Here is a 13592-nt window from a genome sequence, read left to right as displayed (position 1 = left end):
GGCAAAGTCATATCTGAAAGCCATGCTGTACCCAGTACAAGCTCCCCAGTCAAATCATCCAGGGTCTTACTTATTAAAACTTGTTTATTTCCATTACCTGCAGAATGAAACTCTCAGACAACTAGAGAATTGAAAGACCTTGAAGTCAAGATCCAAGGACTATCACCTCCCAGATGAAGATTGGAGGGATTAACACTGTGGGGACCAGCACCCGAGGCACAGAAACAGTGCTTGAAGAGAAAGAAGTGTTCAAATGCCTAATGTTAATGAGAACTTCCTGGGGAGAGACCCGAAGCAGCCCTAAAATTGGTGGGAGACACAGTTTTGGGGATGTGGAATCTTTCTCACACTAGCAAAGCTTTCTCAAAGCTCGGATTACAAGCAGGAGATGGAGACCAAGTCTTCTGCTCTGGTTAATGCTGCCTTCCCTCTCATCCTTGCTAATGGGGCTCTTAGACCCTGCCAGACTTGTGTCCAAGGGGTCAGTGCCACTAGGACATCACTTTTCAGGTGACATTCGTCCCACCTGGAGGGCACCAGCAGCAGGCCAGCTTCCAGTGCCCATATGCTTTTAAGCCAGGACAAGTCACCTCTCCACCCAGATGCTCAACATGCCCCAAGCAGGAGCACTTTGTTTTTTCCTCACAGGACATAAAAAGTTTGCTCATCCTTTCCTGAAGACAGACAGCACAGCCTCCCCTACTCCTGCCTTTCTAAAAGAAGCTGCACTCAGGGGTTCCAGGGGGACCTCCTCCTTCTATTTTTTTTTAAAGATTTTATTTATTTATTTGACAGAGATCACAAGTAGGCAGAGAGGCAGGCAGAGAGAGAGGAAGAGAAGCAGGCTCCCTGCTGAGCAGAGAGCCCGATGTGGGGCTCGATCCCAGGACCCTGAGATCATGACCTGAGCCGAAGGCAGAGGCTTTAACCCACTGAGCCACCCAGGCTCCGCTCAGAGGGACCTCCTTCTAAAGGACTCACCCAAGCACTTGTTTGGTGTCTAAGGGTGGCCACTCAGTGATTCAAAGAAGCCTTTTCTGAATTTACCAGTATTTAAAGTAGCTGGCACTACCTCAGCAAAGAAGGAAAGTATCCACATCTATTCATCTATTTCACCTGAATGGCAGACCCTATGCAAAAGGTTTTAGAACAATCCTGGTCAAGAAGATTAGTTTTAGAACTTTCACTTTCAGCCTTAGTGGAACAGCAAGGGTTGGATTTATCCTTTTGCCATGAGGAACTAGAAACAAGCTGAATGGAGAAACCCAGATTTCAGTCATTGAATAATAAAGCCAAAGCATCATAGCACAGTCATCCCCAGGAGAAGGAAAATAAAGGGGTGAGGTTAGTGATCACCCCAGCTTACTCTTCAAAAAGAGTTCCCAGGCTTTCCTGCAGGGGAACAGGGGCCCAACAGTCATTTCCTGAGCTAAGTTCAAAGGTCAGGGAGGCCAACACCGCTAGAATCACAGACAAAGTATCAGAGAGAAGGAAGCTACACAGAGAAAGAAGGCTCTGGGGATGCACACAGGTTCCCATGGAGTCTTCCCTTGGAAACTGATCCAGTGACCATGTGTGTGCATGTGAGACCAAGGCCCAGGAAGGGCCGCCAGCATGGAGCAGGCAGAGAAAAGGACCACACACCCCACAGGGATGGGAGTGGTTCCTGGCCCACCAGAGTGAAAAGTCCTCTTTACACAGAACTGCTTTTGAGAATAAAGAAAAAAAATCTGCTGCTCAACACAGCAAGCTTGCGTTCCCTACTTAAGGAACAGCCCAACTCAGGTGTTTCCTGTCAACATCAGGACTGTCTATAATCAGTTGTGAACATTTGCTAAAGCAGGCTTTTCCACATCTGGCATTGGCTTCTAGGAATGCCCTGGAAAAGGTATACTTGTTTCTTAATGACTTTGTCCTGGAAGTCACACATTTATCATGTCATCTGTTATTGTTTGGGAAGAAACTGTCACATTGGCCCATCTACAACAAAGGCTGCCCAAGAGGCCTCTTCTTGGCATCAGTGAGTCCTGGTTTCTGCAACAGACAGTAAAAAAAGTTGGGCAGAATTCTCCTTTGTTTCAGTGACTGATCCTAGAAAGAAAACTGAGGAGTAACAGGTGGAAATTATTACGGCTGCCATCTAAATATCTAATCGGGACTCTAGAAAGTCACCCCAAACCACAAGTGCATTGCTTATTGTATTGGCAGCCTACCATGCCATCGCCAACTTACCCACGCAAACCTAGTTCAATAAGGTCCAGCCAAACTCTGATGAACCGACATGGACCATGGAGGATTCAGTTCTATGTTTGCTCTCGAAATCATCATGATCATTTTATCAGTAACTGACATTTGAGGAAAGAAGTGGCAAATTCATATTTAAATAAAGTAGCCAAAATTAGAGAAATGCTTATTTTTTTTCTTTTGCTCGTAGACATGATGTGTCCCTGTTGTCATTACCAAAGTGTCAAAGTTCAAAGAAATATGCATTTGAATTCTTATCTGCCACTTGTTCCTTCCTGCTCCATAGTTGTTTTCATCTGATTACAGAATCTTTGGAGTAAGTCAGTGGCAGGAACAGCTGGATGGCTTCATGATGACACACAAATCAGGTGAAGGCAACTTCCTTGATGGTCACCTCTCCAAAACTCTTCCAGAGCAAACCAACAGAAATGTTAAAAACATTTTTGGTTCAGTCTCATGACCATTTTTCTTAATAGTCCTATAAGGCTAATCCTGGTGCAGTTGGCCATACACCTGGTTTTAGACACACGAAAACAAGGGAGAGACTGCTACAGCTAAAATTGAGGTTTGTGAACACAGAAAAAATGAGTATAAACTGTAAGTGAGTGGTCCTGGCTCAGCCTACACTGGATGTGAAGAGGTAGGACCTGTAGCACCCCAGAGCTTTATTTGCATGAGAGGAAAATAAGACTCAAGAGGACCTTTGCGTCCTAAGTCCGGGGCAAAAGATGAGAGACAAGTCATTGGCAGGCCCTGATGATGTTGCTCCTACCCTGGCCCTTGAATTTGGTCTGAGCCCCATGACGGGAAGCAGTCTCCCCACTGTCTCTCTCTCTGTGTGTGTGTGTGTGTGCGCGTGTGTGTGTGTGTGTAATATCATAGTATGATGTTGTGGCCTCTCAGGGATTTTTTTGGTAGCCTGAGAGACAATGTTTTAAATAGCACTGGACATACTCACAAAGGCAACTAATAGCAGTAGAAATGGTATGGGGCCTCACCATGCAAGATTGGTCACCAACACCATCAAGGAAGCCACTGTAGAAGAAAAAAGAAAACCAGGGGATCTTGGGTGGCAGAGACGGTTCAGGGAGTTGGGCATCAAGTTGTTCAATTACTCAGAGAGGAGGATAGGCAAACCATGCTCATGTCACAGAATCCCTGGGACATAGGGTAAAGCCTGGGTCATTAGAGTTATGTAATTGGTGATCAGGTGTCATATTTGGGGGATTCTGGGTCAGCACCCCTTTGGGTCATGACTAATCACAATTTTTAGAATAGAGCCAGAGGTACACTTTTGCCACAGTTGCCAAACTGTGGCTCCATTGAGCATAGATTTACCTTCAGCAGCTGGATCTTGGCATATCACACTACAGGAAAAGACAGGTTGTTGGAACTACTTTGATGTTGGAATTGGTGCCCCTAAGGAATGTACTATTAGGAACTAGATATATCAAACAGGGAGCAGGACCTATGTGATTTTTTATGAAGTCTCTAAAGTGGTAAAATATATTAAAATCTCTCAAAAGCATCAAGAAAGGAAAAGCCCTGGAGGGTAATGTGCATGTCAGTTTCTATGTACACCCAGTTTCTAAACCTTTAGAAGATATTGCTCAACCTATACAGGAGGTCTATGGCAGATGTTCCAAGAGGATGTGAACTTCCATCTTAGACAAATGCCATCTTGGAAAAATCTGCCCTGATGACTGCCTTTTTGAGCAGGATACCACCTCCACTTCCATTCTTTGCTTTTTTTAAACCACACCCTTAATTACACATCAAGGGCACAATGTCCTTGATCTGCTCAGGAGATACAATTATCTTAAACATTTCCTGCCAGGTGGTCTACCAGCACACACTCCCCAGCCTCTAGGGCTATAAAAATAGGTCTTAAGGGAAGTGGCGTTATAGAGATCTACTCATCCTGCAGTGACCCAAGACATGCTTCTGTCTGTAAGGCCTCTTAATAAACCATTTCTTATCGAGTTGGGCTACATGGTGCTTTTCTTTGGTCTTATGGCTCCTTTGGCCTTTGGAGGTCGTTTTGCATATACGTCTTTTTCACGGAACTGAGGACATCAGGCTGTGTCTATTGTGTATGGACACCCATGTAGGCAACGTGGCGGACAGTGAAGCCCAGAGTAAGGTCCCAAGAGTACCCACAACTACAGGAGATATTATGAAGTGCAATGACAGTGCCTAGAAAGGAATTTTTAAGCTGTGACTCTACAAAGGCATTTAGATATTACAAGACTGGCAGGTCCCTGAGGCAAAGCAGGATAATAATTTTAAAAGTCTTCAAGTTCCTGCACAAAAGGTCACCTGTGACCTCAAAACTGCTAATGCCTCAGTACCTGTTGCCAGGGGCTTAACTTCACTTAAACAGCAGCTAGTCTTGTAGAGGCTGGAAGAACGTGCATGTCAATTTTCTTGTCCATGAAACATGGGCAAAGAAGACCCGGCACGAGTGTTGAAATTAGAGAATCATCTCCAGGAGGCCATGCAGAAGAGGGTATGGGATGGAGTTGAACAAAGGGGTTCAAATGGATCTCTTGACATTAGACATGCCTTAACCTGAAATGGTGCTATGAAAGTCTGCATTTGGGGGTGGATGGTCGCTGTTAGTAAGGGTAATTCTTGAAGAGAAAGAGAAACAGTCAGTGACAGAGGCTCTCAAGTAAGGGGAGAAGTCAGGGAAAGCAGCAGCTGAAGGCCCAACTCTGGCTTCAGGAATAAGAATTGATGTGGATGTCGGGATATTCTGGGGTGGATCCATAACCCTGAAGGCTTTGTGAGGGAGGGCAGCCAATTTTGTGGCCCAGGTAGGGGTTTCTGGGTGTAAATCCCACCATTTTGCTAAGGAACATGAACGTAAGCAAATCAGCCAAAGACACAACACCCCAGTCTCTGTGGAGGCAGGTTTGAAGAAGAACATTGCATTTTAGAGGATTCAGACCTTCCAGAGGAGGTCCTTGCAGCTGCCTCTCTGGCAACCAAGTTCATAGGACGTACCATCCAGTCTTTGAAGAGGAGCCTCCCAGAAAGTGCCCTAAGACTCTGAGTACAAATGCTTCTATTTTGTGCAAGGTAGGTTCCTCAGTTTCCTGTTGCTGCTGTAACAAGTTCACACACACATAGTGACTTGAAACAGTATAAACTTATTATCTTATCATTTTGCAAGTCAGAGGTCCAAAATCAGTCTTTCTAGGCTAAAGTCCAGGTGTCAGTGGGCTGGCTCCCTCTGGAAGCTCTGAAGTCAAAAACCCCCTCTTTGCCTCTTCCAGCTTACTGAAGATGTCTGCATACTGAGGATACTGTGGTCCCTTCCTCCATCTTCCTAGCCAGCACTGTAACATCTTTGACTCTCCCTGACCCTCAGGTGTCTGCTTCCTTTGTCACATGGCCTTCTCAGACTCTGACCTTCCTGCATCTTCTTCTAAGGCCTCCTGTGGTTACACTGAGCCTCCCCCAAATTATCTAGAGTGTTCTTTTCATATTAAGGTCTTTAATCACACCAGCAAAGTGCTTTTTGTCAACTAAGGTAACATTTTTGCAAGTTCTACTGATTAGGACTTGGAAACCTTTGGGGATGTGTGGGGGATGTCATACAACCTAGCACAGTAGGCAGAGTAGAAGGATGCTGACCATAGATCCTTGGTGATTCTGAAGTCATAACCTCCCGGAAGAATGATGGTAAACCAGAAGGACCCAAGGTGGAAGCCAGTATGTTACTTTCAAGTAAAGGAGTTCAGAAAACAGTTCCTTAAGAAGTGTCTTTCTTCTTTATGGATGAACAGGACCCTAGAGAGGTAATAAAAATGCAGCAACATGGGGCAGAGGGAAATGCATTGCTGCCTATACCAGATATTGGTATTCAGTGGTAACTCAGCATTCTATTTAGCACAGGGTTGGTAGAGTACTGCATTGTTTCCATTATAATGATAATTATTAAAAACAAAACAAAACAAAACAAAACAACCTCCTGAAGTGGGAGTCTGGGGTGAGGGGTTTCCTCTAGTTATGTAGGATATAGATTAATGCTGGCATTAAAACCCACAATGGTGAATTAAAAAAAAAAAAAAAACTGGAGCATAAATTGGGTCTAGGAAACCACACCCATCCACTGAGCCAAAACTAATTTCCAGATTCACTTTCTTTACTTAAACACACACACACACACACACACACACAAAACAAACAAACAAACAAACTGCTAGCCAAGAGAGCTTGAAAACAGCCTCTCCAGCACAGGGACTAGTGGACAATGACTGTGGCATTCATTCCAGGAAGTCAGCGGTGCTGGGCTAGAAGAGCCTTGGGTAGGTGGCTCTGTTTAGGAAAGCCAAAACTCTGCTTTATGATCAGAGTAATTTACAGTGTTTCTGGAGTGGTAGACAAGGAGAAGCAGTGCCAAGAACCCCTTCAAAACAGGACTGGCTGCCCAGCTGCAGGAGTGTGCCCAGCAGATATCCCAAAGCTATCAGCTCCTTCAGGGTCAGTCATAAGAGCTAAGAGTTACCCCGCTCAAGGCCATGCCCTGCCTGGAATAGTCCATATGTAGTGACAGTAAAAGGAGATGTAAACCCAGAACCACTTTAGATGGCAGTGAAACTCTCTGAAAGACAGGATTTTCTCCAGAGCTCCCTACTGTCTTGACCAAGGCTCTCTTGACCCCTCCTTCTGTCCAATTCTGCTTTGTCTCCCTTCTCTTATTAGGTGTTGATCTCTAATAAATATCTTGTACCCAAAACAGTACATGGTTTAGTGCTGTTGAAATAAAGTCACCTTGCCTCAGAGAAGCAAGTTCTGTAATACCTGCTTAGTTATTGAAATTGGGAGCACAGATGTACCTGAGTGACCCGAGGCTCAGTGACAAGAAAGGGCATCATCCTGAGGGGAAAAGAAATCTAGATGTGGAATGCTTATTCAAACCCAAGCATCCAGGGAAGCTCTAGTTGTGGCAGGGTGTGCTATGATGGCAAGCTCCTTGGGACCAGCCACATGGCATGGCGGTATGCTTTGAAGGAAAGCAACTGAGCGTGTACTCATGAATGAGAAAAGTAGTAACCTTGGAGACCAGGCATGCAGCCGCACTGCAGTGCTAGCAGGATTTCATCTGGTGAAGCCTCTCAGCACAGACAAGAGCTGTTCTTAGCAGTGACAACATACTGCAGCAGAGGAATGGCAGAAGGCTGGGAGGGTACTCCTTTTCTCTCTCTCTCTCTCTGCCTGGCATTTGAGAGAACTATTTCCTCCCCTCATTGCTCTGTTGGACAAAGTATGTTCCTAGGGTCTGGATAATTCAGGAGGCTGGACCTTTTAGAGAGCAAGGCCCTACATCCTATTAAGGTTGGCATGAGGGTCCTTGGATAACTAATTTAAAATATGAAAGAGACAGGGATGTATTTGTAACCAAAAATGATAACACAGGTCATAAGGCTATATCACTTGATATTCAAATTGACACTATCACTAATGTATAATATGAAATTAATACTAACCCTTAGAGCCTTCATTTCCCATCTGTAGAAGAGAACGTGTCATTTGATTTTCTCTCAATATAAGAGCAATTCAAGGAATATGGGTCATGAGTACACAGAGTGGGGCAACGGGCACACTGGAGTTAAATTCTTCAGAACAGAGGGTTGGAGACTGAGGGAAGACAAACTTTAGGTTCAGATGAATGCTCTGGAGGGCCCCTCCTCTCCTTTTCATGTCCTGGTAGCAGGTTGATTACAGCAGACCATGGGGCAGGTTTCTCCACGAAATAAATTTAGGAGCTCAAAGATTTTGTGTAGGCTGCTACTCTTGCTCATAAGTTGTAATTCACTAATCTCACAAGGAAGTTTGTGTATCATTAGCCCACATCAGTGTGCCCCTAACACAAAAATATGAAAATCACGGTGATAACTTTTATATTATCCCTCTAAGGCTGGGGCTCAAGAAGTGTACTTCCCCATGGAGTAGAAGTTTGGGGATGAGGTTGTGTCTGTGGGTGAGATGCAGAAGTGAAGAAGAATTTCTGCAAGAGAGTCCAGGCCATGGCATCTCATTAGCAAGTAGATCAGACTCAGGCTGAAACTGAATCGATCACCACTACATAGGTGTGGGTCCCATGTGGTTCATGCAAATGTGGTACAGACAACAGGATTGCTGCTCTTTCACCAGGGAATCTCTGTGGCCTAAAGACAATAAGGGCAATAGGTCTCTTAGGAGTTGGCTGGCGTACCCACTTCCATGTTTGAGGCAAGTAGCTCTTTATCTGTACTAATTTGCAGTGGCAGTCAGTTTTGAGACACGTCACAAACAATTTGTTGGTAATAGTAAAGTAACAAATATTGCCAATGATTGCTTTCTTTATAAATTAGATTAATGCATTAAGACTTCTTTAGTTGTAACTGAGAGATAGCCAAATTGAATTTGTTTGGGTAAGAAGAGGAATTCAAAGCCAGCTCTAAGTAACTGCAGGAGCAGGGGTGCACCTGGGTGTCAACCAGGACCTAAACCCAATGTCCCCAGGCATTCTCCTTCCACCTTTCAGATCTATTCCTCTCTGCCTGTTGGATTCATTCTCACTGGAGGGCAGTCCTCTTCATGGCAGAAAACTCAGCAACAGAGAGTTCAAAAACCTCATATGTCACACATATTGCGAGCAGAACATCTTGATCTCTGTTTCAAGTTTTATTTTGGACATCTCTAAGACATTATTTTTATCCGGGTGTATTTGGGTCATGCAGCCATGGCCAACTATGGCCAAGGTATGTCATATTCCTGTTTACCTGATTCCAACAAAAGTCCACACCTCCCAGATAATCTACATCTATCAGCCAGACCCAATCTCCAAGTTGTTTAAGGAGCCATTAGACTGGTCCAATCTTCCACCTCTCTCCAACACTCTCTATATTCTAATCTGGAACTTACAGTCTGTCAGTAGAAATCCCCCTTCATCATGAACCATTCCCTAGAAGTGACTTTCAGATTCTAGATGCTCTAGAGGATACCACCTATCCAGTTCCTCTCAACTGGAGGCTGATTTTTGTCTCTCTCACTATTCCCCTATACCTCTGCATCTATACTACTGGCTCTCTCTGGCAGCCTTCAAACCTTTCTTCTTTCTTACTTCTTTCTTACTCAAAATCTCTCCAAGCCTTGGAATTTGTCCATTACTACCCTTGTCCATCTTTGTTCCCCTCATTCATTGACCTACTGGTCATTTCACCTCATTCATTAAAAGTTTGAGCACTTGCTTCATTATCATCTTCTCTACCTTCATTATCCGAATCTTTGAGGCCAATTCATCAAACATCCTGCTGTTGTATTTGGGTTATCTTTGAGCCAGCAGGAACCACATTGGATATAGAGGACAAAAGAGAAGGGAAAGTTTTAAAAGACATGGAGTCCTCAGCACAACCTTGAATTACGTATAATTGTTCTATAGATCATGTAGGGAAGGGCATACTGAAAAAAGAACAGTATGGACAGCCTATCAGTGACTAGAAATAGCCTCATCTATTTTGAAAACAAAGTGATTTTGATTGGCCAAGGAGGGGAAATAAAAGTGTGAGAGAACACAAGAGAGATTTAAATCAAGGAGGACTATCTATGCCATATTTGAAGAGCATCATTTTTTGGTTGTTTTTACAATGGAGGGTAAGTGAATGGTTTAGCACCTGCACATGTCTTGATCACTGTGGTTTGCACATTATACAACAATTTGCTTCTCAGTCTCTCTCCTTTTACTATGAATTCATGAGGATGGAAACTGTCTTATCTATTGTTATAACTCCTTTATCTAACAGTGCACACACAGTAGGTGCTCTGCGTTTACTGAATGAAAGAGTCGACTTGTGAGATACCTGAAGATTACTGTTCATGAAATTATTTATAAAGAAAAATATAATGAAAAACATGCAGCAAGTTGCAGATAATAACCTTATAGACAACTTCAGAAACGCAGCCAATCCACAGCCCTAGGTTTAAGATTTTGTGACTTTGACAATTTTTAAGCCTACTCTAGAGAACGTGATTAAGCTGCCTTGTGTTGAGTTTGTGAACAGGGCTAATACCTTACATGGCTTTATTGGTTTACATTCTGCAAGGTGATTTCAGGTACATTATTTTATTAAATCCTTTCCATCAAGTTGGAGAGAAGGAGAGGTAGGTCTTGTTATTATCCTTACAATGAAGAAAGTAAGACAAAGATTTTAAGCCATTTGGCCAAGATTATATAATAAATGAGTGGTAGGGGCTGAACTTAAGCTGGAATCTCTGGTTCCGAGTACAGAGATCCCTCCATTGCTTTGCACTGCCTCTAGATTACAGCAAGGATGTCTGACATTGGAGACAGTATAGGCAACAAGTGAGGTTGTTATATGGCACCACTATAAAAAATCCCAGGCAAAAGCCATCTGTGCTAATACGTGTGTGAATTGCCTACAAAACCTGGCAATACTTTTATCCTTTCACTGTGTATGCTATTGGTCAGACCCTTGTATTATGTCTGGTCTGAATCTAGCCATTCAAGAGAGATGTGCAGAAATGTAAATGGGATTCAGTCTATTGTATCTGATCTAGGAACGAATATTATAGGGAGCTTTATGTTCACCATCCCCACAGAGGGCATAGCCTCACAGGAAATTAGCTAGTTGCAGCAACACAAATATAGGCTAGACCAAAGAAAAAACTTCCTGATTGTGAGGACTATGAGATGCAGGGAATGTGTTTTCAAAGCAGGATATGAAACCCTCTATCACTACAGATTTTAAGAATAGGAGAAATTTTGTTCAGAATACATTGAAAAGCCTGGAAACTGAAGAATGTACAAAATTGGCTCGGCTTCTCTCTTCTCTGGGGTGGAATTTGGCAATGGTAACCTTGGGGCTTACCCTGACCTTTTCCTTTTCATCTCTCTTGCCTTCCCCACCTTATGTTATTATGTGGTTGTCTTACTGCAAGTAAATTTGTTTTGCTCTCTTGATATTTTAAAACACATGAAGTATGATCTAGGTTTATATTCCCAAAGAAAATCTGCCATCTGAATGGTATCCCATGTCGATGATACCACAGGTGAAAACAGAAAGAAACTAACCATCTTTCTCTTTCCTATCTTGGTTCCTCATTACCCATGTCAGAAATATCCATGTCAGAAATATCAACCCATAACCATGTCATAAACATCACACAATAGTTTTAATAGGGTGTTAGTTATCTTTTCACTTTATAACGATTGCTTTATTCTATACTCTTTCCCAGACTCAAAGCAATTCTATTTTTCTGTCTTCTTATTTGAAACATACACATATATGTATATCTATAGTTCTTTAATGTTTTTCTCCTTACATTATGTACACTGTTGTTAGGGTCTATATGACAGGTATCCAAAGTGACTCAACTTTTCATCTTCCTGCACCTATGTCCCCTTGAGTTGTGTGACTCATAGACCTTCCACTTTCAGTCTCGACTCAGCCTTGGGACTCCATTAGCTTAATGTGATGCAAGCAGAGGCTTAAGGAGTGTTGGGCCTGAGGTTTTTTCCTCTCTTGACATTCTCCTTGAAGAAGAGGTTGGCCTGCTGAAGAATGAGAAGCCATACACAGAAATGAGCAGTGATAAGCCACTCTACTGCCAGTCCCTTTAGAACAACTGGCTTGCCAATTGCCCAAGAGGGGCTTGAGTCCACTCTAGATCATCCAGACCCTGGCCAACTCACCCACTGATCTCAGTCTTAGGAAAGTCCAGCAGAGACAAACCAAGACTAAGTTATCCTAGACCAAAATAACCACCAGCTTATCTCCAGAATCATTACTTAAATATGTGGCTGTTTTAAGCCATGCAGCTTTTGGATGCTTTGTTACACAGCTATAGGTAACTGATAGAGTCTATAAACTTAGAGATGGCAGGATTTGTTGTGAATCTCCCCCATTTTGAGTTGACTTTGTTTATTTTAGGTGAAAAAAACTAAAAATTAAAAATACATACAGAAACTAATGAATCAATCAGCCATGGCAAAACACCAAGGTTTTAATATTGCATATTTTTCAGATAATTTAATATAGACAAAGTTATAGATCCAAGTTGATCTCTCCCCAAGCCCATTCTCCTTCTAACTTCCTTTTAGCAGTTATTCTCATAAATTTGGTATGTATTTATTTAGTCTGTCCTAGCTTTTCCACTCTTATTAAAAATATATGCACGTGTGTCTATGCTTCCTTTAGGTAAGAATGTTTTCTTTATTCAATGAGACTAATGCATATTAAATTATATACAGATTTCCTTCATATATTGATTTTATTTTTTCATTCTCCATTAATGCACATTTGGTATTGCTTTCAACAATAAAAACTATGTGTCTATAAAGATTCCTGTACATATTTCCTTGCATCTATATGAGGATATTAATTAGAAGGTCATTGAATCACATATTGATATTTAGTGATATTGAATTTTTTTCATTTTAAAGTATCATTCTTAACAGGATAATCACATGGTATAGAATTCAAATGGTACAAAAAGATATGAGGAGAAAAAAAATAAATAAAACCTTCCTTTCTCTCCTATCCACTAGCTATCCTTGTTACCTCCCTAAAGCAAATTATTACCAGTTTCTTATATATCATGTAAAAAGTTTCTTTGAATGTATGAACATGCAAGTTCCCATATTCTATCAGTCAGTCTAAAGAAATTTAGGTTTAGGTGTGAACTCTTTAATTTTATGAATAACATTTGTACCAGTTATCACATACTTGCTTCTCATGTCCAAATCCAGACTTCATGGCCTCCTCTGCAGTAATGGATCCGGACCTTGTAAATACCTCTCCCCTCTCAGCAGGCACAATGTTTCTCAATTTTACAAGAAATTGCCAACCCTCCACAATACCAAAAAATAATTTAAATTTAATTAGCACTGCATGAGTATCAATTTCTTTACATGAAACAGGTACTTGATTTTCTTTTTTTCAGGCAAAGATGGGTTTGAGGATGAATCAAAAAATTATATAAGGACAACTGTGCACAAAAGCCTTAAATATAATAAATGTTCATATATTTTTATACCAGACAGATGAAAATAGTATTGGGGGAGGTCACTGAAAAGAGGTGACAAGTAGATTTTGAGCTGGTTTTGACTTCTGCCTATAAGGGCAGGTTTCAGATTTCATGTGTTTTGTTTTACTTGCATTTTACTGGTTACTGATGAGATACAGCATTTCTCTATATGTTTATTAGTCTAACAGATTTTTCTTTCCTTTGAATTTCCTGTATGTATCATTTGCACATTTTTAAATTGTGCTTGTCTTATTCTTATTGCTTTTTAAAAATTCTTTTTATGGGGGCACCTGGGTGGCTCAGTGGGT

The sequence above is a fragment of the Enhydra lutris genome, unplaced genomic scaffold (assembly GCF_002288905.1).
Source record: "Enhydra lutris kenyoni isolate GAN:26980312 unplaced genomic scaffold, ASM228890v2 scaffoldscaffold34, whole genome shotgun sequence".
NCBI classification, from domain to species: Eukaryota; Metazoa; Chordata; class Mammalia; order Carnivora; family Mustelidae; genus Enhydra; species Enhydra lutris.
Note: the sequence above shows the minus strand (reverse complement) of the source record.